Source organism: Diabrotica undecimpunctata, chromosome 10 (assembly GCF_040954645.1).
Source record: "Diabrotica undecimpunctata isolate CICGRU chromosome 10, icDiaUnde3, whole genome shotgun sequence".
Classification (NCBI taxonomy): domain Eukaryota; kingdom Metazoa; phylum Arthropoda; class Insecta; order Coleoptera; family Chrysomelidae; genus Diabrotica; species Diabrotica undecimpunctata.
Window position 1 is genome coordinate 50,444,676 of NC_092812.1, and position 16,241 is coordinate 50,460,916.

Below are 16,241 nucleotides of genomic sequence, written 5' to 3' on the forward strand. Positions count from 1 at the left end.
AATGTCCATAAGCAATAAAAAACCGATATACAAATTTTATTACTTAAATAAAAATTAAAATTATTGATATTTCATAAAGACACGGGCATATGAATTTTCAAACATCCTGTATAAGACAAAATATGTATTTTAAGTTGTTCGAAGAATTGTTCATTAGGCCTCAGAGACAAGACTTTCAAATATTATCGATAAGAAATTTAAATAAGTCGGCTATTGTGAAATGGTTTTACCCGGAATAAAAGTGTATATAGAAAGTGTTGAACAATGGACCGGGATTTGCGGTGGTTTTCTCCCCGAAAGATTATATCGGTAAAAGTTTATTAACAAAAGACATTGAATTGAGAAACAGGTATCGTTTGTAGCTATTAGTAAGAAATATTTGTAAAGTAGATAGATTTAGTTAGAATAATTAAAGAAGATTTGTTTTCTGGAATTACCCGAATGACGTTTTATAGAGAGAGTTGGGTGGTAACGATATACTCACAAGAGGTGGATGATTTTTATTGGTCAAATTTTGAATGCAAGGAGGTTTGGTTTTGGCTATGAGATAGGAGAGAGAAAAAAAGGTTAGTTAGTCAGTTTTCGTCGTCCAAGAAGGAAGGAGCTTTGTGATTTGTGTTTGTTTGAAGTCCCGAAGACGTAATTTACCGGGTGTGTTTATTTGCGGTGGAAAAGCTGACCAGTGTGAGGAACGGGGTACAGAGAGATAGAAAACCAAAGGGCCTAAGAATATTAATAGCAGACGAAGCCGGAAACATTTGGAGATACAAGGACAGATAGGAGAAAGGTGTACGTCATCTGGACCACAATAGGAGCAGAAGCAGAGAAAGGATTTTTTTGTTGTGGCGTGGCCATAGAATTGCAACGGCAGAGAAGGAAAGGTCAGTCAAATTTCATTAGAGCCGGAGTGTGATTTTCATTTATTAATTAAGTAAATTGAATAAATAATAGAGACAGTTAATTTTGCGATCACTAAAAAAAAAAGGAATTATAAAAAGAGCTTAGTTATAACACATATTAAAAATCAATGTAAAATAACATTTGGGTCCATGATAGAAAACAACTTCTCATATATTTAAAGTTAGTATATTGCAAATATTACAGGATTGATTGTTGTATAAAATTTCATTAAAATAAAGGACATCTCACATATAGTTCAGTTGAAATTCTATGTATTTTATTCAGGTCATATTACCTATCCCGATTAGGACGCCAATTGGAAAATATTTTGAATCCACGATCAAAGGTAAATCGTACAATTTAAATAGCCTGAGATTGTAATTAATTAATGCTGATTTATTGTGATTAATTGGAGATTAGTTCATTTAATAAATATAGACAGGATTTTTCCTAAGTAAGCAATATAATACAATTTAAATAGCATAACAATATATATATATCTTCATCTTTTTCTTCCTTTTCTTCCTCTTTATCAGCAATTCTGCTTCTTCATTGGCGGAATAATACCTCTATGAAAGGTTGTCACTCCATCTTTTGAGCGGTCGTCCGATACTTCTTCTGCCGATTGGTGACTTATCTCTTGCTATTTTGATGACACGGGTCTCCTCCATTCTGCTTATGTGGTTATTCTATTCTTTTCTTCTATTTTGTGTCCATTCAATTATACAGTGTTCGTTACATTTTTTTCTAATGTCTTCACTTCTCTTTCGATCTCTCAGCGTATTTCCTGTAATTCTTCTCAGTACTCTCATCTCTGCCGTTTCCAGTAGCCTTTGCGTTGTGGTTATGTCGGGTCTTATTTCTGAAGCATATGTCATTATTGGTCTTACACTGGCTTTATAAATTCTTGACTTCATCTCAGTGTCAATGTATCTGTTTCACCATATGGTGTTATTAAGGCATCCTGCCAGTCTATTTGCTTCTATACTTGATCTCTCACTTCTTTATCCAGGTCTCCATAGCTAGACAGTGTAATTCTTAGGTATTTTATTTCCATTACTTGTTCAATACTGATGCCATCAATTTCTATTTTACTTCTGGTTGGTTCTTTGCTGACTACTATTGTCTTAGTTTTCTGAGATTAGATAGTCATATTAAATTCTTTTGCTCTTATGTTAAATCTGTGGACCAGTCTTTGCAGACTATCTTCATCTTGGGATATCAATATTGCGTCGTCTGCATAAGAGATTATTTTGATTTCTTTGTTTCCCATTCTGTATGTTGTTGTTAATTATTAATAATGTTGTTTATTGTTGTCATTACTGATCCACAATATTTCAGTAACTCGTTTGGTATCCTTTTATATAGCTTTTTTGGGTAGTCAATCCACGTATCCTTTTGTACGTGTTTTGGTTCTATTAGTTCCTTTACCTCCGTTCTTTGACCTCTTATGAAGCGCCATATTTCCTTTTGCAGACCGTAAAAATCATGTTCCAATGTATATACTACATATATATATATATATATATATATATATATATATATATATATATATATATATATATATATATATATATATATATATATATATATATATATATATATATGTGTGTGTGTATAGGGTGTCTAATTAAGTCAACACCATATGAGGAACTTTTTTTATTTTTAGTTTTATGACAAAAAGTTATTCTTTATAAAAAGTTCGTCACACTTTGCTAAAAGCTAAAATACAATCATCAACTAATAAATTGTTTCAGTCATATATGCGGTTTGTCAAAAAATATGAATTGTGGATATTTGTTAACTCTTACATAAAATTTATATTTTTGACAAACCGCGTATATGACTAAAACAATTTAAGCTCTAGACATCTTGAATACAATTTAATTGTATTCTAGGTTTTAGATCATTCAGGACTTTTTATAAAGAATAGAATAACCCTTTTTCATAAAATTAAAAATTAAAAAGTTTTATGAAAAAAAGTTATTCTTTATAAAAATAGTTGAATGAATGAATGATTTAAAACGTAGAATACAAATATCTGATATTAAATTTTTTTAGTCACATGCGCGGTATGTGTGAACAATATCCACAATTCATATTTTTTGAAAACCCGCGTGCATTACTGAAAAAAAGTAATATTTGATGATTGTTTTTATGTTTTTATGAAGAATAACTTTTTTTCATAAAACTAAAAATAAAAACAGTTTCCCACATTATACCGACTTAATTGAACACACTATATGTATATATAATATATATATATATATATATATATATATATATATATATATATATATATATATATATATATATATATATACACACACTACCGAGCATAAAATTAGGGTCACCCCGTAATTTGAATTTATTTTAGAAATTATTATTCTGTTTTAACTATTTTCGGTTGTAACATAGTTTACTAATGGATTTCTTGAAAAAAAATTGTTGTCGTTGTTGTTTCGACAAGCGTTTGAAATAAAAAGGGCCCCTTAGCCTAATTCCTAAAAACCGTTATCAGCACAGTTTTTGTTTCTATGGTTATAACGTCAATTCTAAATTGTTTGTGTATTGTTGTCACTGTCAGTGAATTGCAATGAGCATATATTCTGTTGTGGCGGCAAGAATTGTGGCGGCGTTAGAAGATGGCCACGGTCAGCGCGAAACTGCGAGAAACGTTGGTGTAAGTCTCTCGAGTCTGCAACGAGTATGGCAACGGTACGAAGAGACCGGTCTGCTTACTCGAAGACCTGGTTCAGGTCGGGGCAGGATTACAACAGCTAGAGATGACCGCTTTGTCGTTTCTAGTGCTTTGAGAAACCGAACGGTCACGGCAGTTTCTCTTCGAAATCATCTGCAAGAAGTGAGAAATGTAAACATAAGTGAATGGACAGGTAGGAGACGACTTCATGCTGCTGGTTTATCTTCTCGAACTAGAGTAACTGGACCGCCGCTTTCCCGTGAACACCGAATTGCCAGATTGAATTTTGCACGAGGACACTTGGCTTGGACAATGCAGGATTGGAGTCGTGTATTGTTTTCCGATGAATCGAGATTCTGTCTTACGGGCTCAGACAAACGTGTAAGAGTGTGGCGACGTCCAGGCGAGAGATATGCTCAAGCATGTGACGCCGAGCGTCTTCCATTTGGTGGAGGGTCAATTATGGCATGGGGAGGCATATCGTTTGATGCTTGCACGGAGTTAGTCTTTATCGAGAATGGGACATTGACAGCGCATAGGTACCTGACACAGATTTTGGAAGACCATGTTTTACCGTTTATGGTTATTCTTGGAGACGACGCAACATTTATGAATGATAATGCACGGCCCCACAATGCTAGGATAGTTACCGAGTATCTTGACGAGGTTCAAATCACATGATTTGTTTGGCCTGCTCACAGTCTAGATATCAATCCCATAGAACATGTTTGAGATGAAATGAAGAGACGTTTACGGAGTCATGTGCCGGCCCCCAGAAATTCGAGAGAGCTTCGCGACATATTGCGAGAATGGAATAATCTTCCGCAAAATGTGATCCAAAATCTGATCCAAAGCATGCCTCGTCGTTTGCAAGCTGTTATCACTACCAGAGGAAGGAATACTCGCTACTGAAGTTCTTAAATTTTTTTTTTTTCAACAAAAAGCACATCAAATTAAAATTGTCCCTTTTTAATATTTACTATATCAAAGGAAAATTCTTCATTTCCATTATTTGTAATAAACTTTAAACGACAAAAACGTTGTTTTTTTTTAAGCAATCCGTTAGTAAACTATGTTACAACCGAAAATAGTTAAATCAGAATAATAATTTCTAAAATAAATTCAAATTACGGGGTGACCCTAATTTTATGCTCGGTAGTGTATATATATATATATATATATATATATATATATATATATATATATATATATATATATATATATATATATATATATATATATATATATTATTAAAGATATCGTCAGGGAACCAGCAGAAAACAAACAAAATTAAAAGAGGGTGAAGGGGTCAAACTATACAATGTACCCTAATAAGTATGGACAGCATAGGAATTCAGGTTTGTTAACAGGTTGGTTTAGTTTATCAAATGAAAGCAGAAATAAAATCTTACCTGTCAACAAAAGCAAAGGGTATGTTTTACCATGCACAAACTGCGGGGCTATAAAACGACTTAACCACTTCATGAATATAATGGAAGGTAATAAACTGGTAGTGGATACGTGAAAAACTCTGTGAAGATTTATGCAAGGCAGATCAATAGCTAGATATTTTAAAACGACCAGTGAATAAGACACAGGTAAGTGTCCACATAGATTATGTGAAAAATGGTATAATTAATAAGTATATTTGAAATATTTATAATTAATATGTAATTATTGTTAATAGAGGTAGGTAAGAAAGATGTAAAGATGTGTAGAGAAGTATGTATATGTAGAGATGATTTGGTGTGTTAATTTTGAATAAAAATATAAAGTGGATGAACTAGAATGAAAAATCGAGCCCTGCAGATCACCTGTACATATCTTAGCTATCAATATTTGGCTTTTTACTAAGGTATGTCTTTATTTTTCTTCAGTAGAAGGATCAACTTCGTTGTTTTCCATAACTGCTTTTATCGGTTCATGACTACTAGCAATCCATCTGTGTTGTCTTTGGCTAGTTCTTTGGTAGCTTCGAAAGGAATTACTTAACGACACTACTGCTTTATTTGTTTTGACGTGACAACGTCTTAAATTAGGTTGTGGCTCGGAGTCACTCATGAAAAAGTGTAACGCCCGCTCACGTCTGTTACGATGAGTCACCTAACGAGAGAGAGGCCGGCCGGACCGGCGAATGCCTTGCGTCTCTCTCCCACTCAAACATGATCGGTCCGCTGCGCGCGCAGCACTAGAGAATTAGGCGCGTTGAATCGGTGCGTGCTTGTGTCTCTGTCTTTCTCGAGCGTTCTTGGCGTTGGAAAACCGAGAAAGCGTCATAATACAAGTTCACACGTGTGGTTAAAGTATCGTCAGCTGTATCTGTAGTGAAAATGTGGAGTGCTTAGATTCGTCATTTACAACAACTACAACAATAAAGGTAAATAATTGTACACTAATATTTCATTATCGTAAACTATGATTGATTGATTAATTGTTAGATTGACACAAAAGTTGAGAAACTGAGTTTATAGGTTATGTCATACTATTGACAAATGTTGATAGTGTTAAGTAAATTATTAGTTTAAATCACTCTGCAATCAATCGTAATTCAGTCGATTGAGAAGAAACAGCGCGTATTGCTAGTCAAACATTTAAAATAACAAATTATAACCTCTAACCTGTCAAAACAGGGCGACCAAACAAACGAACTAAACCGACCAATCACCACGCGCGGAGTTAGAATTTAACTGTGTTTAGCAAGAATTTCAAATTCCAATTTTAGTAAATGTTTTAATTTTTAACTTTACCATTTACAATTACAAATTTTAATTAATTTCAAATTTATTTAGCAAAAATTTGAACCTTCGATCTGAATAAGTGTTTTGATTTTCAAATTGATTCTTTAAAATTAAAAATATTAAAATAAATATAATCAGAAGTGAACGTCACATAACATTATCTGTACTTATTATTATTTAATATGTAGGCAAATACATGTGACCATACTTGGTAGACACAATTGGAAATAGTAATTTTTTATAACTGAAAAAAATAAATATATAAAATACTGGTAGCAAACAATAACTTCAATGATCGATATATGATAATATTCATATCAATAAATATTCTACCGAGAAAAAGACGTTGTCACGTAAAATCTTCGCCCGTAAAACCGACTTTACAGGCAACCGATTTTTTTTTTTTATTATTTTACTGGCATTATCTACACTTTACTTAATTTGAAATTCCTACATCTTTCTATACTTTATACATATTTATAAAAGCTATGTACACTATCAACCCATTATAAGAGATTCTCAAGTTTAATGGATAAATTACGGTTTCTGGGGTTAGGTTTCTCTAACTGCTCTGGTTTTTTTTTAGAATTTACATTGCCTGTTTTTGTTGATGGTAAACATATTCAGTTAACTAATAAGTGGTTATTTGCATATTTGCCCTATTTTTCTCAACTTTTTCATATGCAGTATTTTTTAATTTTACTAATTCTTCAGTTTCATAATTTTTCAGGAGTTCCAGTTTAATATTTTTTTGCTCTGCTCTAATTTTGTACAATCATATCAGACCTAGAAAAAGCATCTAGAAAAGTAAAGAAACTAAGAAAGAAAGCAGAGAGGAGGGAAACTAAAATTAACATTGCAAAATAAACGAGAACTAATATAGGATAACGATTACGTAACTGGTACGGACTGGGAATACAGATAGCCACATCGAACGTGAGAGGAACCTATACAGAGGGATTATAAAAATAGGTTCATAAATGATAACGTACAAATGAAAGTGATGGCTCTTCAAGAGACTAAATAATCGAAAAATAGTATAACTTAAATAAACTATGTAATATTTTTCCAGAGTAAATAAGCCAATAAATGACCGTTTGGAGATTTAGGTTCCTCTTACCCACTACTTCACTTTTGGACTCAAGCCCAAAGCTGCTTTTAATTGGGGGGTGAACGCCATCCGTTCTCGGTAGTGAAAAAAACATACGTTTAAAACAAGTCCGGAAATTGATAAATTGACTAATTCTAAACAACTTTTATTCTACAGAGTTTTTTCAGTGTAAGTTAATACTTTCTGATTTATTTGCAAGTGAAAATGTTCATTTTTCAAAATAAAAACCACGTTTTTAGACGGTTTCACAAATAACTCAAAAAGTATTTTAAAGAAAAAATGTTCTTAGCAAAAGTGTAGCTTATAAAAAACAAAAAAATGGTGCAAGTATGAAGTCTGTAGGCCCAGTAGAAGCAGAGTTGTAGCTTATAAAAAGTAGGTTCACATTTGTCAAATTCTAAAGCAATATTTTAACATGAACTAACCAAAAACGAATCACTTTTCGTGGAAAACTCATCTAAATGTTTTAGAGGTGCTTAAAAAAAGCTTAATTTTCGTTTTTTTTTTTCAGTTTCTAGCATCAAAACTAAGCGAGATACGCTCAAAATAAAGTTGGTTCCTTTTTTTTTGGTAAAAGCATCGTGAAAATCACCCCCTAATTAACACCCCAAATGAAATTAATCGTTACCGCTTTACAATTTACTTTATTTATGTATTATTTATATGATATGTAAGTATGACCGGTTCAAAATGCTTATTTTTACTAAAAACTAACAAAATGAGTTTACTCTGGGTGCCTGGACATACTGCTATAGAAGGGAATGAAAAAACGGCTTACTTGCCAGGGAAGGGGCAGAAGAAATATTCACAGGCCCAGAACCTTTCGTTTGCATAGCAAGAAGTATAGCCAAAAGAACAATATCGGACTGGGTGGAACTGATAAAACGTAAACACTGATACGAAGAAACGGGTCTCAAACATTAGGAGGCTTTTATACATGCACATTTGAAAATACGAATTATCGTAGGTCTCCTGTCGCCTGACATAAACAAAATCGGATCGACAAAAAGTGCGAATTTCCAATTCTTTCAGGCAGATGATAAACCTAACCTAACCTAACCTAGGATAGTGTCAACAACAACCAAAACTAACTAACACAAATAATTAACATTCATGTTGTAAGCCAGCAAGTGTACTTGGGGTCCATGATAACTGATACCGGAGGATGCCCTCAAGAAATAAAACGAAGAAAATCAAAAGCAAATACAATGTCACAAAAGCAAACACAAAGGTGATTAAAATCTGTAGAAGCCACGAAATTAGTGTAGGGACTAAAATCAGACTGGTCAAATGCCTAGTCTTTTCAGTTTTCCTATTTCCAACGGAATGTTACACTATCAAGGAAATCATCAAAAAGAGCACAGATGACACATATAACAGAGCGCACAACAGCCTATTTTGAAAACGTCTTTCGAAGAAATGACCTTACACAATACAAATGTGGAAGGTAAAATGGCCAGGGCAAATCTCCTACAAGGTACACAGACCGCATGTTTCAAATATTAGTGTTCCACTATCAGAATGTGCAAGATTGACAAAAGATCGAGTAAAATTTAAGAATATCGGCAAGACAAATTTAGATAAATATTAATAACACTAGCTCTTATTCGCTAACTTGTGTCAAGTTATCGAAAAAGAAAGAGAAATACTATATTCTATTCCATTTCTTACGTATAAAAATTGTGGAAACAACTACGAAGAATATACTAAATAAAAAAAACTACATTATTTTATGATTAAAAGAGCTTTTGGAAAGTTGTATTACCCTTTTCAAGGTATCTACAAACAATATATAACTAACATTATTACAAAAACTATATGGAAATTGTGAAACAACTTACCATTGATTATATCAAAAACAGAGAAACTAATAACCACGACGAAAAGAGTTACTTACATCACGACGGTTGGACACTACCTTTTTAAAATTTTAAATAACCGCGTTTTTAAAAATAAATCATTATAATCTGTTTTCCCGAACCCACGCCATCGTTCACAAAATGCTAGTAAATAAATATTTTGTTTACTAGCCGACAGGAAACACAGGTTTCAGCAAAGCAAGAGAAAAAATTGTTACAAAAACTGGAAATACTTGGCTTACTGGTATTATTAGGACGTTAGTTAGATGTTGCCAATAATTGTGTTATTAATTAAAAATTTAGAAATTAATTTTGGAGAAAAAGGCGAAATTTATAATTTATTTTTTGTAACTTCTTTTTTAGGCAAAAATATATTATATATAATTAAAGCTATTTGTTTGAAAAATGTGCAAATTCAGCATTTGTGAATATTTGATTCTTTTTTATTTTAAATATATGATTTTTTTATTACTATTATTAGTGCCGTTTTTTGTAGTTGAATACAATAGGTGTCCAAAAGGAAATCTGAGAAAATATTTTCTAGGGATAGACAGCAACTTTGGCAACGATGTCTCTGGAGTTCACAACTGGAACAATCCACGGTTGCCGAGTCTTTTCTTAGAAATATCCTTTCGGAAAATCTCTTTGAAGACTGTTATAAAAATTTTAAAGACTATATACAAGATTTATAAACACTTCTGAATGCCAGTAGAAAAAGTTAAAAATGCAGATATTTTTGTATGTTTGTTAATGAGAATAATAAATTTACAGAAGCAATCAGGATAAAAATTTGAAAAGCTGGAGCAATATTTATTAAAATGAGAAAATTGTTGTGCAGTAATGACCTTGATTTACAACTAAAATTAAGAATATTATGCTCCTATATGTTTTCTGTGATATTATGCTGTGACAAAAACAAATTAGTGAAAGTTATTTTCACAAAAGTCATTTATTTCAAAGAATAAGATTAATAATCATTTTCAATTATGGAATTCTAGGACAGTGGTGGCATCTTTCAATTTCTATTTTGGTTATTGGTGATTCGTTCACAGTAAGTGGAGTCTAATTTTTTTCGAAAAAAACCCAAGAAAATTGTCAGTGGCTATCGTTTGCTGTTTCGAGTTACATCGTAACTTGTGCACATTTGATCCAATTCTTCTTCTTCATGTACCATGTTCTTTCAGAACGTTGGTCGCCATCATAGCTGTCTTAATTTTATTCACTGCCACCCTAAATAGCATGCTTGTATTAATACCATACTGCATACCAATATCTCAAGTTCTTCAACTATGAAGTTTTTCTTCGTCCTGGCCTGCGTTTGCCTATCCACTGTTTGATCCACTGCATCATTGCAATACTTAGTATCATCTAAATACTTAGTGGTTAATACTGTTACATTTTTCTTTCATTTTGGGACAAATGAAACAACGTGTATTCTTTATTGAAGGTAAATAAACAACTATAACATCTAGATGCCTGCTCCATATGAAAAAACTGTCAAAGAGGCGAATGAGGTCAAATATCTAGGAGTAATAGTAGATAGGTGACTTATATGGAACGCCCATCTGGAAAGAATAACAAGCAAAGCAAAGAATAACCTTTTATACATGTCGAAGGATATATGGGAAAACACGGGGTATGAAACTCAAACAGACGTACGGCGCACTAGCATGGTGGTCTAAATGCCAACAAAAGACCACCAGAGAGTAGGTGAATAAGCTTCAACGACAAGCATGCTTAATGATACAGCATCTCCTTAATAATTAATGTATTCACCTCTATAAAGGTCACATAGACCTCCCTCCATTACATATATGGATTGAGAATGAAGCGAAGGAAGAAGTATACAAAGGTCAGATAAGACGCCAGGAAGTAGGGCAAAAGGATACCGGGATCAAATCTGAAGAGATAATTAAAAATCACCCAAAGCTAGAAATGGTACCAGATGCAATAGAACCTAAATAGGTAGCGTAGGAAGCGAGAATAATACCGTAGGAAGCGAGAACGTCCTAAGAGAGCATGAAAAGAGGAAATCACTAAAGCAATAAGTGCAAAAGATCTGAGAGTGACCCCGCGGAATAATAGAAGCGGTGGAAGTTGAACATCGAACAATATCGTCGGACGTTTTGAGACCGATCTTAAACGGTAGAAATATAGGAAATCGCTACTTACATAGTTAAACAGCATACCAAGAGCTATTAAAGAACAATATCTAAAAAAAGTAATAAGGTATTTTACAATTTTTAGACTTAACTTTACATATTACTTACTTACTCCGTGGCGTTGCAACCCTTCGTGGGTTTTAGCCGACTGGACAACATGCCTTGATTCTTCTCTCTGTCTTGAGCAATCTCCCTCTAATTTTCCACGCCCATAGCTTTAAGGTCTACCGCTATATTATCTCATCATACGAGTCGAGGTGATCCACGTGGTCTTCTTCCAGTTGGGATTTCTTCCCTTACAACTCTTTCGTCAGAATGATTTCTGAGGTGTCCTGCCCACTGGGGTCTTCTGGATTTTATTTTTTTTGTTATGTTAGCGTCTGGATGTAGTTCTTCTGCTCTATGTTAGCGTCCTGCTGCTCCATCAAGCACAGGCACAAAGATTTTCCTTAAGATTTTTCTTTGCCAAACACGTAGTTGCTCTTCGTTTGTCTTTGTTATCATATACGTGTCGCTACCATATATCACTACGGGTCGTATGACTGTTTTATATAGTTTTATCTTTGTATGTATTGTTAGCTGTTGCGATTTTATAAGGTTTTGATGGTCATAAAGACATCTGTTGCTAGCTTATATACTACTGTTTATTTCTTGTAATCCGTTATTGTCTTCAGTTATTGTTCCAAGATACTTAAATTTGTTGTGGTGAAAGTGCATCTTCCTGTTTTACTCAATTGTTTATTTCAAATATCTTCCAGTATTGTTGTCCAACTCTCACCTTACATCCTAACCCTGCATACTCTATCAAATGCCTGTTTAAAATCTATGAACATCTGATGAAGTTCACGATCAAACTCCCAGCATTTTTCCATTGTCTGTTTTATGGTGAATGTCTGATCAATATAGCTTGATATATCCCAAATCCTTGGTAGCTTAACACATCCCAACGATAAAAAGGACATAATTTCCATAACTTTGATTCATAGATTTATGCCGCTTCCTTAATTGTTTAGAGTACACATTACTTACAAATTTCTAAATAAATTCTGAAAATAAAACGGAGTGGCAACATTACCGACGTTCGATCCCTTGCGACCCTAGCTATTTGAGTATATACCTTTTCCTTATATATTTCTTATATGTTTGGTATATAACTCATATATACTCCTTTATATAAGTTTGTATATATATATATATATATATATATATATATATATATATATATATATATATATATATATATATATCTAAAAGTACTATGGGTTAGTTACAGAATGCACAGATAAGAATTAATATATACAGATATATATATATATATATATATATATATATATATATATATATATATATATATATATATATATATATATATATATATATATATATATATATATATATATATACGGGGTAAAACGAAGATATAATGGTTTGCATGTCGATTGTCGATTTCAAAGCGGAAAAAAAATTTTTTTTATTTAAGGAGAACAGATGTTACGACGAAATGAGATACAGTCTTGAAATTATAAAAGTCATATCGTTTCTGGGAGTGCAATACTTCCAATGCATTGCAATACAACATCGTGCATCGTGTCTTCTTCTCCTAAACCCTTCTCTCTTAAGCCTTCTGCCACACAGTCCTTCCATCTTTTCCTCGGTTTTCCTCTACCTCTCCTTCCATTAACTTCTAACAGCTCTATCTTTCGTTCCGCACAGTTTTCATTTCTACGTCTGACATGAACCAAACCATTGCATTCTTTGTTCTTGAATATTTATTGAGACTGAAGTCACCCAGCCCTTCCCCTTATCAAGTCGTTCCTAATCCTTTCCCTTTTAGTCTTACCCAACATCCACCGTAACATTTTCATTTCAGCTACCTCCATCTTGTATATCTTTCCTGTCAGTCCTTCCCGATTATCCGATCACAAAACACCCCACTTATTTGCTTCCAGTTAAACCAACCAGCCTGTATCCTGTGGACCATTTCTCGATCTAGTGTTCCATTTTACGTTATGTAGGAGCCAAGATATTTATATTTTCCTACTGTTTCTAGTTTTTCTCAAAGCAATTATATCTCCCCAACCATTACTCTACCTCTTAATCACATATACTCCGTTTTCGATCTGCTAGTCTTAAGTCCTTCCTCTTCAATAGCCGTTCTCCAACCCTCCAACATATATTTGCTCTCCTCTACTAACACGATATTATCAGCCCGCTCCCTTACTTTCTCTGGAAAAAGAAAGAAAAAAAGAGTCTTGGTGCAAACGAACCTTCACTGGAAAATTTTCGGTCAATCCGACACAAGTTCTTATTTTGGAGTACGCTCCCTCATACATATCCTTCACGGGCCTTACGTACTTCTCAGGATCCCATTTCTTTCTCATACATCTCCATAGCTTTTGTCTAGGGACTATATTATAGGCCTTCTCATGATCTATAAATATCAAATGTAGCTGTCTTTTCTTCCTGCCGTATTTCTCCACCAATTGTTTTAAAGCAAACAAATTGTTGTCCTACTCCCTGGCATAAACTCAAACTGTTATTATTTCTCTCCCTAACCTTTTGTGCGACATTAACTGTATCCCCCAATAGTTCTTACAGTCCTGAATGTCGCCTTTATCTTTAAACAATGATATCATCACACACACTCTCTCTCTCTCTCTCTCTCTCTCTCCATGTATTGGGCATCCTTTCTTCCTCATATATACTACTCATCATTTGTCTTCTTCTTCATGTACCATGTCCTTTCAAAACGTTGGTTACCATCATAGCTATGTTAATTTTATTCACTGCCACCCTAAATAGCATGCTTGTATCAATACCATACCAATCTCGCAAGTTCTTCAACCATGATGTGTTTCTTCGTCCTGGACTGCGTTCGCCTTCTATTTTCCATTGCATAATATTTTGTAGCAATATATTTTTGGGACCTCTCATAACATGTCTGAAGTACTGCAGTTTTCTCTTCTTGATGCTTTTTATTATCTCAGTAGTCTTGCTAAGACGTTCTAGTATTGAGGAGTTTCAAATCTTCTCCACCCAAGAAACTTTTTGCTATACATATTTTTACTTCGTCGCTTGTCGTGTTTGTTGTATTTACTAGCGATCCAAGATATGTGACTTCTTCTACTAGCTCAAAGGTATAGTTGTTAATTTGGATCCTCTGTTGAATATTTTGAGGATTTTTAGTAACCAACTTATATTTGGTTTTTTCCCGTTTACGACAAGTGCTATTTTTTATTTGCATCAACAATTGTTCTTAAGATATTTGGTTGATATGTTTAAATTGTAGCAATATTGGAGGATTTACTACTACAGCCCCACAGCTCTATGCCATATGTCCATATTGGTGTAATAACTGTTTTATAAATTAAAATTTGATTATTTGTTGGCAGTTTGGAGTTTTTTCCAATTAACCAATTGATTTCTTTTTGTCTTAGTTGTATTTGTTTTTTTTTGCCGATATGTTACTTTCAACACAATGTTTGGTCCAGATATTAGTCCAAGGTATTTGTTTGTTTTAGTCCTGGGTATTTCCTTATTGTTGATATATATGGGTTCTCGTCGTAAAGTGAAAGTTATGTAGGTTAACTTGCTTTCATTTGTTATTTTTCATTGTTCCAGCCAGTTTTCAAGCTCATACAAGTAGCCTTGGAGTTGTTGTGTAGCTATGTTGATGTGTTTATAACTTGTGAGTGCTACTGTGTCATCTGCAAATGTGCCGATTGTTACGTTATTTGCAGTTGGTAGATCAGACGTACAACAATGGAGACCATGGTTAGGAAAGAGAAGCAGAGGAAGACCACAAATGAGATGGGCTGATGACAGTAAGAAGATCGGAAGACACAACTGGAAGCAAGTGGCGCAAAATAGAAAACACTGGATTGATTTGGGAGAGGCCTATGTCCAAAGTTAGATTACTTAAGGCTGAAGAAGAAGAGAAGAAGATCAGACGTATATAATAAATATAATAGAGGTCTCAGGACGCTGCCTTGCGGAATTCCCACCTTAATAGGATGCATTTTGAATATTTCTCCATTTACTTTTGTTCTGAACTGTCGATTTTCCAAGTATGATGTAAGTAAGTATTCGAAATAATGATGGTATTATTTGTTTAATTTTATGATGAAGTTCTTTATGCCAAACCCTATCAAAAGCTTGACTTACATCTATTGATACCCTTGGGCAATATTCCTTTTCTTCTAATGCGATATTGATTTTATTATTCGGCGGCATTGCTGGATAGTTGAGTGTTCTCGTCGAAATCCAAACTGATAATTTGGTATCCAGTCTGCGCAAGTAAAGTCTGAATCTATTTTTTTTTATTAACAGTTTTTCTAGTAATTTGGAGATTGTTGATACCAGACTGATAGGTCGATAAGATAACACTTCACTGAGATCCTTTCCTGGTTTTGGGGATAAAAGTATCTCTGCAATTTTTAGATTATTAGATCAATAATTACACCTTAATATTGAGTTAAATGTGGAGGTCCTGCGTAGAATGGGGAAAGAATGTGAAATTCTCATGACCGTCAAAACTAAAAAGTTGGAATATCTAGGACATGTAATGAGAAATCAAGAACGTTACGGCCTTCTCCAGCTGATTCTTCAAGGGAAAGTAAATGGTAAGAGAGGACCGGGAAGAAGACGCATTTCCTGGCCTCAAAATTTACGAAAGTGGTATAACACGACTACCACTGAACTGTTCCGCGCTGCAATAAATAAAGTAAAGATAGCCGTGATGATCGCCAACATCCGGAACGGATAGGCACG

General features: G+C 33.7%; 1 long non-coding RNA gene across 1 annotated transcript in view; it reads right to left on the minus strand.

Annotated features, from left to right (window-relative positions):
• Positions 1–9,439, minus strand: part of LOC140451943 (uncharacterized) — a 261,924-nt gene extending 252,485 nt beyond the window's left edge. The window contains exon 1 of the long non-coding RNA XR_011952106.1: positions 9,292–9,439. This is a non-coding gene — a long non-coding RNA (uncharacterized lncRNA). The remainder of the gene's footprint in view (positions 1–9,291) is intronic.
• Between the last annotated feature and the right edge of the window lie 6,802 nt (positions 9,440–16,241).